Source organism: Lepisma saccharinum, chromosome 15 (assembly GCF_977018435.1).
Source record: "Lepisma saccharinum chromosome 15, izLepSacc3.1, whole genome shotgun sequence".
NCBI classification, from domain to species: Eukaryota; Metazoa; Arthropoda; class Insecta; order Zygentoma; family Lepismatidae; genus Lepisma; species Lepisma saccharinum.
This window is the reverse complement of record NC_139243.1, coordinates 55,778,673-55,791,824: the sequence shown is the minus strand read 5'-3', so window position 1 is coordinate 55,791,824 and position 13,152 is coordinate 55,778,673. Positions and strand designations below refer to the sequence as shown.

At 30.8% G+C, this 13,152-nt stretch overlaps 1 protein-coding gene across 1 annotated transcript in view; it reads left to right on the top strand.

Moving 5' to 3' along the window:
- LOC145999711 (putative peptidoglycan muropeptide transporter SLC46) overlaps positions 1-13,152 on the top strand; it is a 292,794-nt gene that overhangs the window by 151,789 nt on the left and 127,853 nt on the right. The window lies entirely within an intron of this gene.

Below are 13,152 nucleotides of genomic sequence, written 5' to 3'. Positions count from 1 at the left end.
CAGTGTTGCAAGGTACACATATTCTATGTAAAATGACAATCTACCAAGCACAATATGCGAAGTATACCGTAGCGACGAATACATCCAGTAACCCAACTGGAAACACATCAACGAAACAAACACACACACACATGCACATTGATATATCTTTTCGAAAAAAATACAGTTTCTTAGATACTCTCCTTATGGCTTGTGATATGAGCCGCGGAGCACGTGCTGAAATAAATTCACAGTAATTTCAGGACATCACTTGGGGTTAGGTTTTTTTATTTAAAAAAAAAAAACTTTTTTGATTTTTTATTTAAATCGATTTTTTTTAAGAAAAACCCTTAAAATTGCTTGTATGGTTTTGGGCATCATACATACACATATATGATTTTTTATAAAACGGCTTTTCTAGTAAACGGCCCTGTAAAATATTTGAACAGTTTCATTAAAGCAAATAATAATTACATGTAAATGTTGTTTTATCTGTCTCTGATACTGTATATATGAACCTACTATGGAAATGTTTGTTGAAAGTGTTAATAAAATTATAATACATTTCAGTAACTTTTCTTTCAGTGAAAATAATACATTATGGATGTCCTATATAATTGTAACTTGAAATATTATTTTGTAGTCTTTGTAGCTGAATTTTATTAATTTTTTTGTGATAGGTTTACAAAATATCATCTGCATATTTATTTAGATTTAATGATAATGACACTATTTACGGATTAACGTGATTAGTATTTTGTATATTATTCTATAGAAAATATTTACTATTTTTGCATATACAGTACAATTATTTAATTGTAAATCAAGAGAAATATAAGTGTGTTTGCAGTTTTCATATTACACTTCCTTTGCTACGAGCTTCACCCCATCAGTACATATATTTTGTTTCCTTTCTTTTTCTTTCTTAGAGCCTAATAAACATCATTACATGATTACGAGATTAATGTACTTTCAAGAAAAGTGCTGATATGTACAAAAACCTGTGTACATTATTCTATAAAAGTAGTATCCGAATGAGATAAGCTCGCTCGCTATTTAATATTCGCAATTTATTTGCACGTACTTAGAACTCATTTGCACGTACTTAGAACTTATTTGCGCGTACTTAGAATTTATTAGCAAGTACTTAGCGTACTTTACATTTATGTATTTGCATGTTTATAACTTTTTATGAATATATATTTATTTATTTTATGAAAAATATGTATATAAAAGGTAATTAGAGGTACTAAACGCTATGCATATGGTTTTATATTCATTACTGCAAAGTATGTAATGTATAAAATGTTAATATTAATGTTTATAATATTGAAAATAAGAGTTTATGGTTTATGAACCGCTATAAACGGTGGTAATGGGTGTAGGTACAGGTCCAATTACGATTGGGGACGGTCCCGGTACTCGAACCCGCGATATGTAATATTATTAATTAGTACTATGTTTTAATGTATGTTATTATATTATGAAACACGATGGTGCAACACGCTAGACAGAATACTGTCTCAGAATTTCGACTCCGCTCTGATGCCAGACAGAGAGAATGAATTAATATTCAGCGCAGGTAGAGAAGAAAGGAATTTGGGGGAAGAGCGGTCAAGGTCAAATGACGTCAGAACGTCAGAACAAAGGAAGAATCTGATTGACCAATCAGAGAACGCGTCGGTAGATTTTCAGAACCGGTTTTTTCAAGGTTAACCAGTACGCAAGAACAGGGGAAAGCTATGCAATACTGTAGTAAGGCAGGGGAGGGATTCAACCAGACAACAAAGGATGTCTGGAATGCACAGCAATGGTCAAATCTCTGAAGCTATGCGTCGCTTGTAGAATCGGTTTCTGCCGCCAATTAATATTCCGTTCAGGTTTGCCTTCAAGGCACAGGACGCTTTAGCGCAGGTTTTTTTTTATCTGTACTATGAAGAAGGGAGAGCTATTAGGGACGGGGCCTACAGTTTTCACCATTTGCTTTTATTACGGGGTAACGAACCTAGGACCTTTTGATTATTGATTTAGGGAGTAAATGTATGTTACTGTGTGCTATTTAACTTAATTTTGAGTTTATTTTTTACCAAACTTTGACTTTATGTCAAATCTTTTACAAGTTTTTATGTATTTTTACCAAAATAACACTATTTATACTATTCAGGCAACATTTTTTATTAAATTCTGGACTCGCAAAGATATTTTTACAACTTTTTAACTTATTATTTTACAATTTTATGTTAATTTTTTTTACCAAAATAACACTATTTGTACTATTCAGGCAACATTTTTTATTAAATTTTGGACTCGCAAAGATATTTTTTCAACTTTTAACTTATTATTTTACAACTTTATATTAATTTTTTACCAAAATAACACTATTTGTACTATTCAAGCAACATTTTTTATTAAATTTTGCACTCACAAAAAACATTTTTACAACTTTTTAACTTATTATTTTACAACTTTATGTTAATTTTTTTACCAAAATAACACTATTTGTACTATTCAGGCCACATTTTTTATTAAATTTTGCACTCACAAAGACATTTTTTTCAACTTTTAACTTATTATTTTACAACTTTAAGTTAATTTTTACCAAAATAACACTATTTGTACTATTCAAGCAACATTTTTTATTAAATTTTGGACTCACAAAGACATTTTTTTCTACGTTTAACTTATTATTTTACAACTTTATGTTAATTTTTTACCAAAATAACACTATTTGTACTATTCAAGCAACATTTTTTATTAAATTTTGGACTCACAAAGACATTTTTTCTACGTTTAACTTATTATTTTACAACTTTATATTAATTTTTTACCAAAATAACCCTATTTGTACTATTCAGGCAACATTTTTTATTAAATTTTGGACTCACAAAGACATTTTTTCAACTTTTAACTTATTATTTTACAACTTTATGTTAATTTTTACCAAAATAACACTATTTGTACTATTCAGGCAACATTTTTTATTAAATTTTGTATTTACAAAGAGATTTTTTCAACTTTTAATTCATTATTTACAAGTTTATGCCTATTTTTTACTCAAATAACACAATTCTATCTGTTCAGGAAAGACTTTTAGTTACATTTTCGACACACAAAGTGTGTGTTCTCAACTTCTATCTGTTTATTTCACAAGTTTAGGCTTATTATTACCAAAATAATACAATTCTATCTGTTCAGGGAAGACTTTTAGTCGCATTTTCGACACACAGAGTGTGTGATCTCAACTTCTATCTGTTTATTTCACAAGTTTAGGCTTATTATTACCAAAATAATACAATTCAATCTGTTCAGGAAAGACTTTTAGTCGCATTTTCGACACACAGAGTGTGTGATCTCAAGTTCTATCTGTTTATTTCACAAGTTTAGGCTTATTATTACTCAAATAACACAATTTAATCCAGTCAGGAAGGATTTGTTATTATATTTTGGATGCACAAAGAGAGGTTTTCAACTTTTTTATTGATTTTTTGCAGGGTATGCATTAATTTTTATTTATTTTGTTTTGTATCATATATACATTTACAAATTTTTAACTTAGAGTTTAGTATTTATTTAATTTTTTTCAAAAACACTAAAAAAGTACTTTTAGCTAAAATGTAAGCCACAGAATATATTATTATTATTATTATTATTAGGGTTTACTGATTTCCACTATGCTATTTTTGGTTCTGTATTTCTATATGTATTTATTTAGGGCAGGTTACGCCTGCCACGTAGGAAAGTTTGTTTATTTTAGAGTTTGCTGAGTATTTTGTTACTGCTATACTAGGTAAAAGTTTTCTAAATATACCAGATAGAGCTCTATATACTTTTGTTTTTGCTATTTTGGAGATGATGCGATCAGCACCACTCTCCATCTGCTTTTTATTTTATGTACCCAATATTATTTTGAGGCTTAGTGAATTCTAGAGCCTATTTATGCAGGAGAGAGGACTTGAAAATTTTGATCTCAGACAACCCACAACTATTTGTCAGAGTATTTTAAAGGATATTTTATACTTATTATGTGCCACTAGAATATCAAAGCTTGCTTAATTTTTATGTCTGTAACGCATTTATTGTATTTCTAGCTAAGGCTTACTGGATAAAGTACACGAAATGTTTATCATTTCGACTATTTACTTTTATACGAGGCCAAATTTTTAGTGTAACGAAAATTATTGTGTGTCTATAAAGACTGAAATCCCTTTACCGATGGGTCCATAACTGGACGCTTACCAACATTGTTTTTTTTTAAAAAAATATATATAACCATTTATCAATATATTCTCAATTCACAGGACAAGACGAAGTTCACAGACGACTGACTATATGGACCATAGGTCCACTTGCTAAACTTTTTTTCTATGCTAGAAGAATAATTTAGCTTTATAGCCTTTTTCAAGGTATTTTTGAAGTATTACTGGTTTTTTGGGTGCATCAACATTTGGGTTATTTCTATTTGGTTTATTATACGAGGCCACAATCACTATCTGAACACTGAAATTATCTGATTGAAACTAAAACCTTAGGCTGTAACTAGGGATTTAGTATGTATATCGACAATTTATAGGACAACATGAACTTTACAAAGGATTACAGGTGACGTAGGACCACACGCCAGAGCTTTGTTAATCTGCAAGAAGCAGTTGCAACTAATGCTACGAGGAAATGAGGTTGATTTTTACTGTTTCACAAGAATGCTACCTTTTATACACCCAATATTTGCTTTTTCAAGTAACTATTTGTACCAGAAGCACACAGGTCAACTCTAACTAGACTTCGACTTATTCTATATCAGGTGCTAAATTTATAAAGAACTATGATTGTGTATATTTCTGAGGAAGTACGCAAAAGCAGATTACCAGATTAAAGTATCTGAAAAACAGATTTTTCTATGTAAGTATATTTTTATTGACTGGCTTATTTAACAGATCAAACAGAAAGACGGCAAAATTCACTAAATGTAGGTGATTGCATGAAAATAACTAGATCAAGGGGTGACCAACAGTGAGCTGAATGTATATATAGAGGGTTGCGCTCTATTATTCTCACCTTCGCTGGATTGGCGAAGGATCGCACTTGTGGGCGGTAGAATTTGAACGGGCTCCATCATGGCATCGGAGACTCGAAGCAGATGTTTTGGAGGATGAGCCCAAGTAGGGTCATAGGCGCTACGACCAATTTGGTCATTGCTTTTTATATGAGGAACCAATTTGGCCCACTCCCAAAATTAACTTAGATTGCTTATAACTTATGAAATTTGAAGTCTGCACAAGATCCGATGACAAAATCTAAAATTGTAACAACCCTGCCAGGGACTTGAACCCTGGACAGATAGGTTAAAAGCCTAGCGCTATACAAACTAAGCTACCTGCATTTTTAAAAAGTTAGTTATGTTAAGAAATATATTGAAACACCTGAGAACACTCTTGGTCTGGTTCGACAGAGAAGGAGACAACATTTCCAAATTTTTACAGACTGGGTGTATTTTTCCACTATAGAGGCCTTCACTATATGTAATTCGAAACACTAAAGTTCAGCTAGCTTCCAAAATTAAGGTAAAGATTGTGTTTGGCGAGATTAACAAGTTACAATTATATCCAGTTACGGACAAATAAAGCTAAAAGTCTCAGATGTGCTGTACTAGCCAAGTTTTAGTAACATTTTCTTCACTTTAGTACAAATATCAAAGAAATAGGTATATTTTATTTATAATTTGACAAAATGTACTAGTATTTAATTCACAAAGTTAGGTAAAAAACAGTATTTTTTTAAAATATTGTTACTGCCTTCAAATTTTATGTTATTTAGCCACTAACAACTGGTTTACACTGCTTGGCATTCTTTAAATAGGAAAGGAAGGAATTATTTGTTTAGTATTTTTATATTTATTTAAGAAAACAATTCTACACTTTAACTTAATTTTAACAAATTGTTACTAATTTATATATCAAAGTTATGTTATTTAGAGTGCATAAAGGCGTATAAAGTTAATATTTGTACTTATCAGTTCAACTAACAATTATATTTTACACAAAAGATACAGTTAAATTACTTGAATCAGAGAATAATATTTTACAGTAATTGATTCATTCAGCACTAGTCAGTACTTTTATGCATCAGAAAGTTTTCTTAATTTTCTATTACGCATGCTATTTTGGGCTATTCTTAAAATGTATTTCTAGGGCAAACTGGTTTAATTTTCTGCTTATAATGCAAAGTTGACAGTTTTCGCACAATGCATTGTACATTTGTTATATTCTCTACGTACAATCCAAATATTATGCTTATTTAATGTATAACTAACTAACTCTCTACCCTTCTTAAACCCGAAGTTTCATGGCTGCAGCAACACATGCCTTTCATCTGTCCCTGTCCTGAGCAAGATCTATATACTCCTTTCCTTCCCCACCAATTTCCTTTAGGTCCATCTCTACATTATCCCTCCATCTTTGTTTTGGTCTTTCTATTGGTCTTTTACCATCAGGTTTCCCAACAAGAATTCTGTATACTCTTCTTTCCTCTCCCATTCGTCATTCGTACCACATGATCTACACACCTAAGTCTTCTTGATTTAATTATTCTAATAATATCTGGGTATGAATACAAATTATGTACTTCCAAATTATGTAACCTTCTCCACGCATCTGCCTCCTCATCTGTTTAAGGCCCAAATATTTTCCTAAGGATTTTATTTTCAAATACTCTCAATTTATGTTCCTTTTTCAATGTAAGGGACCAAGTTCATTTACTGTATTTAACTTTTATTTTTTGCAATTAACAAAAATTAAAAGCTTATACTGTAGTTATTATATCTTTTTCTATCAGCTTATTTTGAAATTAATATTATTAGGTATAGTCTTTGATTTATAACTATATTGCTTTTTTATCAATTTATCTAAGAGTACACACAGACAAACACATGTGTACACACTTTTATGTACATAGATATGCCTTTTTTCAATATTTTAGTATGAAGATTGCACTTTAGCTATTCAAGCAAGGGTAGGAAAGGTAGGATTTCTGAGAATTTGTTGCAGGATTTTGTTGTCCAAGTATAGATGAGAACTGAGCTGAGAGACTGTTTTGAACCTTTTCATGAGAGTTTGCATGTGAACTGTATGCAAATTGAACACTATTGACTGTGCATGCTTCTAAGTTTTGCTGTTATTTTACATCAACTTTGTGAGACTGTAGACAGTTTTCCCATTTCAAGTAGTTTTTATTGATTGTATTTGTATATGTTGTGGGGACTTAGGAGTTTTATGTTATGAGGCACTTTGTTGTAGAATATTTTTACCAGATTGTTTTGAGATATTGAGTGTCTGCTGTTTTACTTGTAATTATTTTCCTTGTTGTGTTGTGTATTTGACTATATTTTGTCCAAGTTCGTATTATTTAGAATAATTGTTATTGACTTGTAGATGTAGGGAGTAATAATCCTTTGCAAGATGCCCTATACTTTAGTCTGAACATTATTCTTAGTGTTCACTTTTGAAGCCTTAGTATTCTGGTAGTATTATTAATGTAGAGGTAAATTAGGCTGAAATGTAGGCATTTTTCTGATAAATTATACTAACTTAGTTGTTTCAGCAGGTAGAAGTTGCATGATGGTTTACTGCTGATGATGTTAATTTGCTCTTCTTATGTACTACGTATGATGTAGCTTACTTGAGTAACTGGAATTTTCTACTGAAAAAAGGATTGCTTGTCTATTTTATTCCTATGTTGTTGAGTTTGTCCATAAGCAAGCCATGTTTTTACTCTATTCTATGCCTTGGAAGAATCTAGTTATATTGTGTTTGCAGTTTTATGCTTCTCTAAGGTTTCAGCTATGTAGTTTATTAAACTGTGCTATGGCTTAACTATTGATTTCTCTTTCTGGATGCCATGTTGGTTTCTGTGTATTCCTCTTGCTGCTTGAATTTGACTTAGGTTGTTTGCTTTTTTTCTTAGATCTTTGTTTATTTGTTCAGTATTTTTTTATTTTTTTATTTTAATTACTTTAATCTTACATTAACTAACATATTTTACTTTAACAACAAAAGAATTTACTCTAGTATAAGAACTTCTACTAGCAAAAATGTACTATTATAACTTTTAATTTTAGAAAATTGTATTTTTAAAACTTTAACTTTGAAAAATTGATTTTTAATTACTTTAATTTTACATTAACTAACACAATTTTCTTTAACAACAAAAGAATTTACTCTAGTATAAAAACTTCTACTAACAAAAATATACTATTATAACTTTTAATTTTAGAAAATTGTATTTTTAAAACTTTAACTTTGAAAAATTGAATTTTAACACATTTGGACTTTGACAATGTACTTTGAATTTTTTATGTAAAAGAATATTTAAAAAATAAAAAATACTGAACAAATAAACAAAGATCTAAGAAAAAAAGCAAACAACCTAAGTCAAATTCAAGCAGCAAGAGGAATACACAGAAACCAACATGGCATCCAGAAAGAGAAATCAATAGTTAAGCCATAGCACAGTTTAATAAACTACATAGCTGAAACCTTAGAGAAGCATAAAACTGCAAACACAATATAACTAGATTCTTCCAAGGCATAGAATAGAGTAAAAACATGGCTTGCTTATGGACAAACTCAACAACATAGGAATAAAATAGACAAGCAATCCTTTTTTCAGTAGAAAATTCCAGTTACTCAAGTAAGCTACATCATACGTAGTACATAAGAAGAGCAAATTAACATCATCAGCAGTAAACCATCATGCAACTTCTACCTGCTGAAACAACTAAGTTAGTATAATTTATCAGAAAAATGCCTACATTTCAGCCTAATTTACCTCTACATTAATAATACTACCAGAATACTAAGGCTTCAAAAGTGAACACTAAGAATAATGTTCAGACTAAAGTATAGGGCATCTTGCAAAGGATTATTACTCCCTACATCTACAAGTCAATAACAATTATTCTAAATAATACGAACTTGGACAAAATATAGTCAAATACACAACACAACAAGGAAAATAATTACAAGTAAAACAGCAGACACTCAATATCTCAAAACAATCTGGTAAAAATATTCTACAACAAAGTGCCTCATAACATAAAACTCCTAAGTCCCCACAACATATACAAATACAATCAATAAAAACTACTTGAAATGGGAAAACTGTCTACAGTCTCACAAAGTTGATGTAAAATAACAGCAAAACTTAGAAGCATGCACAGTCAATAGTGTTCAATTTGCATACAGTTCACATGCAAACTCTCATGAAAAGGTTCAAAACAGTCTCTCAGCTCAGTTCTCATCTATACTTGGACAACAAAATCCTGCAACAAATTCTCAGAAATCCTACCTTTCCTACCCTTGCTTGAATAGCTAAAGTGCAATCTTCATACTAAAATATTGAAAAAAGGCATATCTATGTACATAAAAGTGTGTACACATGTGTTTGTCTGTGTGTACTCTTAGATAAATTGATAAAAAAGCAATATAGTTATAAATCAAAGACTATACCTAATAATATTAATTTCAAAATAAGCTGATAGAAAAAGATATAATAACTACAGTATAAGCTTTTAATTTTTGTTAATTACAAAAAATAAAAGTTAAATACAGTAAATGAACTTGGTCCCTTACATTGAAAAAGGAACATAAATTGAGAGTATTTGAAAATAAAATCCTTAGGAAAATATTTGGGCCTTAAACAGATGAGGAGGCAGATGCGTGGAGAAGGTTACATAATTTGGAAGTACATAATTTGTATTCATACCCAGATATTATTAGAATAATTAAATCAAGAAGACTTAGGTGTGTAGATCATGTGGTACGAATGACGAATGGGAGAGGAAAGAAGAGTATACAGAATTCTTGTTGGGAAACCTGATGGTAAAAGACCAATAGAAAGACCAAAACAAAGATGGAGGGATAATGTAGAGATGGACCTAAAGGAAATTGGTGGGGAAGGAAAGGAGTATATAGATCTTGCTCAGGACAGGGACAGATGAAAGGCATGTGTTGCTGCAGCCATGAAACTTCGGGTTTAAGAAGGGTAGAGAGTTAGTTAGTTATACATTAAATAAGCATAATATTTGGATTGTACGTAGAGAATATAACAAATGTACAATGCATTGTGCGAAAACTGTCAACTTTGCATTATAAGCAGAAAATTAAACCAGTTTGCCCTAGAAATACATTTTAAGAATAGCCCAAAATAGCATGCGTAATAGAAAATTAAGAAAACTTTCTGATGCATAAAAGTACTGACTAGTGCTGAATGAATCAATTACTGTAAAATATTATTCTCTGATTCAAGTAATTTAACTGTATCTTTTGTGTAAAATATAATTGTTAGTTGAACTGATAAGTACAAATATTAACTTTATACGCCTTTATGCACTCTAAATAACATAACTTTGATATATAAATTAGTAACAATTTGTTAAAATTAAGTTAAAGTGTAGAATTGTTTTCTTAAATAAATATAAAAATACTAAACAAATAATTCCTTCCTTTCCTATTTAAAGAATGCCAAGCAGTGTAAACCAGTTGTTAGTGGCTAAATAACATAAAATTTGAAGGCAGTAACAATATTTTAAAAAAATACTGTTTTTTACCTAACTTTGTGAATTAAATACTAGTACATTTTGTCAAATTATAAATAAAATATACCTATTTCTTTGATATTTGTACTAAAGTGAAGAAAATGTTACTAAAACTTGGCTAGTACAGCACATCTGAGACTTTTAGCTTTATTTGTCCGTAACTGGATATAATTGTAACTTGTTAATCTCGCCAAACACAATCTTTACCTTAATTTTGGAAGCTAGCTGAACTTTAGTGTTTCGAATTACATATAGTGAAGGCCTCTATAGTGGAAAAATACACCCAGTCTGTAAAAATTTGGAAATGTTGTCTCCTTCTCTGTCGAACCAGACCAAGAGTGTTCTCAGGTGTTTCAATATATTTCTTAACATAACTAACTTTTTAAAAATGCAGGTAGCTTAGTTTGTATAGCGCTAGGCTTTTAACCTATCTGTCCAGGGTTCAAGTCCCTGGCAGGGTTGTTACAATTTTAGATTTTGTCATCGGATCTTGTGCAGACTTCAAATTTCATAAGTTATAAGCAATCTAAGTTAATTTTGGGAGTGGGCCAAATTGGTTCCTCATATAAAAAGCAATGACCAAATTGGTCGTAGCGCCTATGACCCTACTTGGGTTCATCCTCCAAAACATCTGCTTCGAGTCTCCGATGCCATGATGGAGCCCGTTCAAATTCTACCGCCCACAAGTGCGATCCTTCGCCAATCCAGCGAAGGTGAGAATAATAGAGCGCAACCCTCTATATATACATTCAGCTCACTGTTGGTCACCCCTTGATCTAGTTATTTTCATGCAATCACCTACATTTAGTGAATTTTGCCGTCTTTCTGTTTGATCTGTTAAATAAGCCAGTCAATAAAAATATACTTACATAGAAAAATCTGTTTTTCAGATACTTTAATCTGGTAATCTGCTTTTGCGTACTTCCTCAGAAATATACACAATCATAGTTCTTTATAAATTTAGCACCTGATATAGAATAAGTCGAAGTCTAGTTAGAGTTGACCTGTGTGCTTCTGGTACAAATAGTTACTTGAAAAAGCAAATATTGGGTGTATAAAAGGTAGCATTCTTGTGAAACAGTAAAAATCAACCTCATTTCCTCGTAGCATTAGTTGCAACTGCTTCTTGCAGATTAACAAAGCTCTGGCGTGTGGTCCTACGTCACCTGTAATCCTTTGTAAAGTTCATGTTGTCCTATAAATTGTCGATATACATACTAAATCCCTAGTTACAGCCTAAGGTTTTAGTTTCAATCAGATAATTTCAGTGTTCAGATAGTGATTGTGGCCTCGTATAATAAACCAAATAGAAATAACCCAAATGTTGATGCACCCAAAAAACCAGTAATACTTCAAAAATACCTTGAAAAAGGCTATAAAGCTAAATTATTCTTCTAGCATAGAAAAAAAGTTTAGCAAGTGGACCTATGGTCCATATAGTCAGTCGTCTGTGAACTTCGTCTTGTCCTGTGAATTGAGAATATATTGATAAATGGTTATATATATTTTTTTAAAAAAAAACAATGTTGGTAAGCGTCCAGTTATGGACCCATCGGTAAAGGGATTTCAGTCTTTATAGACACACAATAATTTTCGTTACACTAAAAATTTGGCCTCGTATAAAAGTAAATAGTCGAAATGATAAACATTTCGTGTACTTTATCCAGTAAGCCTTAGCTAGAAATACAATAAATGCGTTACAGACATAAAAATTAAGCAAGCTTTGATATTCTAGTGGCACATAATAAGTATAAAATATCCTTTAAAATACTCTGACAAATAGTTGTGGGTTGTCTGAGATCAAAATTTTCAAGTCCTCTCTCCTGCATAAATAGGCTCTAGAATTCACTAAGCCTCAAAATAATATTGGGTACATAAAATAAAAAGCAGATGGAGAGTGGTGCTGATCGCATCATCTCCAAAATAGCAAAAACAAAAGTATATAGAGCTCTATCTGGTATATTTAGAAAACTTTTACCTAGTATAGCAGTAACAAAATACTCAGCAAACTCTAAAATAAACAAACTTTCCTACGTGGCAGGCGTAACCTGCCCTAAATAAATACATATAGAAATACAGAACCAAAAATAGCATAGTGGAAATCAGTAAACCCTAATAATAATAATAATAATAATATATTCTGTGGCTTACATTTTAGCTAAAAGTACTTTTTTAGTGTTTTTGAAAAAAATTAAATAAATACTAAACTCTAAGTTAAAAATTTGTAAATGTATATATGATACAAAACAAAATAAATAAAAATTAATGCATACCCTGCAAAAAATCAATAAAAAAGTTGAAAACCTCTCTTTGTGCATCCAAAATATAATAACAAATCCTTCCTGACTGGATTAAATTGTGTTATTTGAGTAATAATAAGCCTAAACTTGTGAAATAAACAGATAGAACTTGAGATCACACACTCTGTGTGTCGAAAATGCGACTAAAAGTCTTTCCTGAACAGATTGAATTGTATTATTTTGGTAATAATAAGCCTAAACTTGTGAAATAAACAGATAGAAGTTGAGATCACACACTCTGTGTGTCGAAAATGCGACTAAAAGTCTTCCCTGAACAGATAGAAT